This window comes from Osmerus eperlanus, chromosome 2 (genome assembly GCF_963692335.1).
Source record: "Osmerus eperlanus chromosome 2, fOsmEpe2.1, whole genome shotgun sequence".
Lineage (NCBI taxonomy): Eukaryota > Metazoa > Chordata > Actinopteri > Osmeriformes > Osmeridae > Osmerus > Osmerus eperlanus.
Window position 1 is genome coordinate 8907960 of NC_085019.1, and position 6755 is coordinate 8914714.

A 6755-nucleotide genomic window follows, 5' to 3' on the forward strand; every position below is an offset into this window, starting at 1 on the left:
GTGTGTGTAAGAAAGGATGGATGAAATCCCTCTTTGTGTTCTCCCCGTCTTTATATACAGTATGTCAGACATACTAAAGTGTGTATGATGTGTTCAAGATACACATCTCTGTTTTATCATTTAGTATCTCTCTGATATCAAGGTGCACACATACTGGGGAGTCTGACCCATAACATTTACAGTTTTTCTCGATTGGTTACACACATTTTCTGAATGCATACCTCATACTCTCAGAACTCTACACACAAATCAAAAAAACACACACACAATGGGCAAAACCCCTCACTTCTCCTGCAAAATTAAACTTTACATTCAAAACAATGTTATTTAATCTCAAAATTGTATTTTGTTTTCAAATGACAAACACAAACCATCATATGAATAGACATTTATAAGAACCATTTGAACACTGATGTGCTCAATGTTAACACTCAACACTATGATGAATGGAAAACACTTCTTCTTCATTCATCATAGTGAGTTTGGCCTTTTTTTGTTCAGTGTTACACTTACTGTACCACAGACAGTACATACGTAAGTGTGTTGTAAAATATTTGAGAATATTGTTTTTATACTCAGAAGACAGAAATACACGGTAACAAATATATTTTACGTATTTTTCCCAGAAAAACAATGTACACAGTGTACATCCCAACCAACACAAAGTTGCACATACAGTGGTCTACATACAAAACAACAGAATAATTTACTGTATAGTGTATACAATTACATTATTATTATTTTTCTTTGTATTTGCCGTAATGTTATGGTGTTATTTTCTAGGACCATGTTCATGATTTCAGTTTCCTGTTCAGGAGACAGAGGACGTTCCCGACCACCTTGTGTTGGTAATCTTTCAGTTCTGCCAAACAAATAGTAAAATACTGTAAATACTGTGTAGGAATACAAAGTAGGAATACATTTTCCAAATACTTGAAACATACTTTATTTTTACAGTCCTACAGAACAGTCCACAGGCAATACTGTACTACTGTACTCATTGAGTACTGTATTGATATGCAGAAGGCCTACTGCAATTTTGTAGTGAGAGTAGATTTCTTACCTATTCTCATTTCGGAAAGTCCGGATGATGGATGCTACAGTGTACCTGCTCAAATTTGGCTGTACTCTTTGCCCAGCCTCCCTCATTGTTAGACCATGGTTGACCACATGGTCAACCAAAGCGGCTCGGATCTCATCAGAGGTTACGGTCCTTGGCCTTCCTCATCCTCGTCCTCCCTGTCCTCCTCCTCTTACTCTCACTCCTCTGCCTCTGCCTCTGTTTCCAATGTTGGCATCCATTGCTCAAAAACAGAAGAGGTCACCTGTTGCCCTTTTATGCTAAAGCTCTGATTGCTAATTGTAAAACTGTGTGACAGGTGTTTGTCCATGCGATGAGTCGGTGTGCGTATTTGAATGGCAGTGTGTTCCTTGTGAAAACAAAAGATTTTCTTCATGAAAATTGTGCCGAATGCAGAGAATTGTGTTTAGTGTTTTGAAAAAAGTGTGTTTTAGAACTGCAATTTGAGTGTAAAGCAGGAATTGTGCTTGTAGTTTAGCAGAATTGGTTCATGGGGTTGGTGCATGAGTTACATGTTGTGGTCATTGTGTCTCAAGTACCAGTATTTGTGTGTAAACAATTGAGAAAAACTGTAATCATTGGAGCTGCAGGTTGATTAGCAACGGTTAAGTCAGAGATGAGTCATTAAGGAAAGATAAGGTACATATAAGGGGTCAGATGGCTGAGCGGTTAGGGAATCGGGCTGTTAATCAGAAGGCTGCCGGTTCGATTCTGGCCGTGCATCCTCATTTACATAAACATGATGAAATGGTATGTCTAACATCATCCAGCAATAATTCAAATTGTACAGTATGTCTCACATGCATTTAACAGGATCAGCGCGTCATGTCAACAGCATAATTCTCCTCGTAATCATTGAACCACAGATGTGAAGTCTCTTGCTCGAGATCACATCACGTTCACTGACCAGTCAACAAACATAAAGAACAAGCAACACACAGTGAGGGGAGGAGGGAGAGGACAAACATATCTGTGGTAAACTGCCTCACAATATCAACAAAGAAACATGCACAGCATCGGCACATCTAAGACCAGAATAAGCTTCCAAGTTCAGAACTGAACTGGACCTAAAACAGCTAGCTTACTGACTGTATGACTCTCCAATTTACTCTCCATTATCCATGTTATTTTAACTTGCAAAGTACTGTATACTTTTTCTATTTTAGGGGGAATGTTCTTGTCAAGATGAATTTAACAGAATAAGGAGATGTCTTGCCTTGCTATTGATGTCACACAGACTATAATCCTCTTGCTCTCACACACACACACATACATCTCTTTAATAATGCCAGAAATCTGTGAGTGTGCGTGTGTGTGCAGAGTTCTCAAGTTTTATCCAAAGTTTAGCGTGCAATTCCCATACCTGTCAACGTTTGGGCAGGTGGGGGTGGGGGGGGGGGTGCTGGTGATGTTTTCTGATGGGATTTTTACTCTGTATAACACTATCATCTCAGTATGCCTGCACCTCGTCCATTCATTGTATATAGCGGGTCATCCCTTACTTCTCAGTGTGAGAAATGGTTGAAATGCTTCAGTCTCTGAGACTTGAGAGCCCTGCATTGTGCATGTATGAACGAAATGAGTACGAAATGAGAAAGAAATGAGAACGAAATGAGAGCATTGGCAATTTGTTTAAAATAATGAGAAATTGATTTTATGATGTGCATAAGTGACTAGAAAAGATGATGTGGAGGTTGAACAAGTAGGCCTACTTCAGAGATGACAGAGAATTTCAATTGTGATGTGAGAAATATAAGCCACTGATAAGAACTGTTATCACCAGCTGCATCACGGGCACTGCACTATCTATCTATAATTCCAGAAATCTATGTGTGTCACCAACAGCTGCACCTCTAGTCATCCGTCCTTCAAACTCCTGAAGTTTGCGGACGACACCACCCTCATTGGGCTCATCTCTGGTGGAGACGAGTCTGATTATAGGTGGGAAGCGGCCAACCTGTTGACCTGGTCCAGCCAGAACAACCTAGAGCTCAATGCTCTTAAGACAGTGGAGATGGTTGTGGACTTCAGGAAGAATACAGCCCCACTCACCCCCATCACCCTGTGTGACTCCCCAGTCAACACTGTGGAGTCCTTCCGCTTCCTGGGCACTCTCCTCTCCCAGGACCTCAAGTGGGAACTGAACATCAGCTCCCTCACCAAGAAAGCACAACAGAGGATGTACTTCCTATGGCAGCTGAAGAAATTCAACCTGCCAAAGACAATGATGGTGCACTTCTACACAGCCATCATTGAGTCCATCCTCACCTCCTCCATCACCATCTGGTACGCTGCTGCCACTGCCAAGGACAAGAGCAGGCTGCAGCGTATCATCCGCACTGCTGAGAAGGTAATTGGCTGCAATCTGCCTGTCCTCGAGGACCTGCACACCTCGAGGACCCTGAGGCGAGCGAGGAAGATTGTGGCCGACTCCTCCCACCCTGGTCACTCCCTGTTTCAGTCACTCCCCTCCGGCAGAAGGCTGCGGTCCATCAGGACCAATACCACACGCCACAAAAAACAGTTTCTTCCCTTCCGCTGTTGGCCTCTTCAACAAGGCCAAGGGTTCACACTGACTTCATGACTCAATGCCCTTAAAACACACTGCTTTTTGCACTGCACAATACAATCTTGTACCATTTGTATTTTTTGTAATATTTGTATTTTTTTTATTTTTATATTGTAAATTAATGCAACTTATATTTTATTTTATATTTTATTGTATAGTTTATTTTAATTTAATTCCACTTAGTATTGATAGTTATGTACCCTTAGTATAGTTAGTCCTCATATTTAAATTTTAGATTCCTATATGTTTAATGTTTGCACCTTCCTGCCAAAGCAAATTCCTTTGTCTGTGCAAACTTTCATGACGAATAAAACCCATTCTGATTCTGAACATCATCGCGGGCACTGTGCCCTATTTACAATTTCAGGAATCTGTGTGTGTGTGCCACCAATTTTATCACGGCACTGTGCACTGTAGTTCAAGTAATCTGTATTTGTGTGTTTCACTGAAGGTCTTTGCACACTGGACGAGACACGAATAAACGGCACAAAATAATAATTTGGATGAATATTTCGGAAAAGTTATGACGTGCCTTATCATGCACATCAAACAATTCGATGCACATTCGATTTTGCGAATGAATTATTAAGGTTCTAAGGAAAAAACAACAATGGACTCAACATCCGACGATGATGAGCTGGTGCTTCTTTTAATTAATAGAATCTGAGACTGAGACAGAAAACAAACATAATCTGAAAATAGTTTTCCAAAGACCTTTTTTGTAATGAAGAAGAAAAGATTGTTATAGTGTGTCCAGTGTCGTGGATCTGTTTTCTTAGAAATCGAAAGGACGCTCAGTCGTGGTTGAATCAAAGTACAAGGTGGCTTTATTACTCAATAATGGGTACACAGAAAAAGCATGGCAGAGTGCCTGGCCGAGCGCATGGCAGAGAGGCGCTCTGAGGCAAAGACAAGGCAATACAGTCCGATATTTATACTGAATATTGTCTCTTCCCAAAGGAATTTCAACAGCTGATCTGAAACTCGGTATCACTGTTCTTTTCTGATACACTAATCTATTCAGAGACCCTCTGTCCTCACGAAACCTTTCCATTATGTTCCATGGGGTAGCCTACTAGTTCATGGAGATGTCATCTGATTTAATCAACCCTCTTTTTCAGAGACAGTGTTTGCCATGCAGGTTATATTTGAGGGAAGTGTGTCTAATAATCTTCTAGTCTTTTCCTTGTTACCAGCTGACATGTAATTAACCAGAGAGAATGTTATGTTACTTATGGCTTTTGGGTTTTTACTTAAAGGGGCGATTGACTGGGTTTTTTGGGTATTTCACACTGTTCCTTAAGGTCTCCGAATAGGGTATGCAACATTGGTTGGGCTAAAAATGGCCCGGGTGCTGTTCTATGCCCCCTTATACATCCAGTGAAATTTTCCCTGGAAAAAACGCTAGGTTTTCTCCTTTTATGGTATGCCCATGAATATATAGATGAGCTGCGCGCTGATTGGTTGGTCTACAACGAGTGAAGCTGCCTGCGGAGCAAAGACGGAACATGGCCAACACTCACTGAAACATCGAAAGTGGAGACTTGAAATAAAAACGTACAAATACATCTATTTTGTCTACACAACACTGTTTTCAACAGATTGACTAGATATCATTTGAAATTATTTCGTTAGTTGTTTCCACTTCTGTTGTCGAAGCAAACAGGATCGACTTATCGGTGTATGGCGTGAAATTAGTGCCAGGAGAGCGAGCTCTGTAAAAACGATTTGTAACTTGCAAAAAAGATTTGTCTCTGTAGAAAATGATTCGTGTACTTGCAAAAAAAAGTTTTGTGTCTCCGTAGAAGAAGGCAAGATTTGTGTACTTGCAAAAAAGATTTGTAACTTGCAAAAAAGATTTGTGTACAAAGGTTTTGTGTCTCCGTAGAAGAAAAAGATTTGTGTACTTGTAAAAAAAGTTTTGTGTCTCCGTAGAAGAAGGCGGGAACACTGCTCCCAAAACCATCTAAGCCAATCAAATATAGCCATTTCTGTGTCTAGTATCATTGGACATTTTCGTCTGTCTATCACACAAAGAACGTCAGCGAATAAGAACAAAACTAGAATGCTGATGATTTCAATGGCGAGTCATTTGGTAAGTAGTTCAAAATATCCATGGGCATGTATCTTTAATGCAACATTTAAAGATTATTCGGTTAGCACACTCTTAACAGTATAAATTAATGGATAAGAGTCGTAGTAAGTTGAATAGTTTTTTAATGTAAATATGTATACGGATATTTAATTAGACGACCAGTCATTAAACCTAGCATTAGTTGGACAATGTGCAGCTAAATGGCAGGGAACTGCCGCGAAATCACTCAATATAGTTTGTGGTTTTCATTCGAAATGAAAGCTGGCAGTAAATAATACACTCTAGAGTGAAAGATACACCCAAAAAACGCTGGTGGCCCGTCGGTCACATGCTAGCTGGGTGACTATGTGACGTAATCAACAATATGCGTTTTGATTGGTCAGATGTGTACATGTCGACGCGAAACCTCAGAAAAATCGACCTTTCTTCGAAAAAATAAATGCTGCAAAATCGCTCAGAGACATAACTTCTCTAGTGTGAAAGCTTGCATTGACTAGATACAGGTTCGAAAATAATTATTAATTTGCTAATTAATCGCACGAAAAAAACGCGTCCAGTATGCAAAGACAATCACCGACTGCATCACAGGCACGATGCACTGAGTACCCTTAATTACCTATAGGTACCCACAGGCAGTGCATGTCTCTATTCTCTATTATCTATGTTCCCGAATCTCTTTGAAAATGAGCTGGACCCTTTTTTGATGAATAGGTCAAAGATTTATTCATGGAGTCAGGCAGAGAGAATTACTCCCTCAGCAAGATGTGTGTGTTCGCGTGTGTGGGGCGTCTTACTTTAATGGTATGTGTACGGATTTGTCTTTGACTTTGACTGTGTTTGCCTGTGAGTGTGTGTGTGTGTGTGTGCGTGTGCGTGTGCGTGTGCGTGTGCGTGTGTGTGTGTGTGTGTCACTGAGTCAGGTGGGCTTCAGTCTAGCCTCTGTCCTATCCCATTTACCATAGCTGCATCTCTGCATTCTGGTACGCACATTCAGTGTAAACTGGAAACAA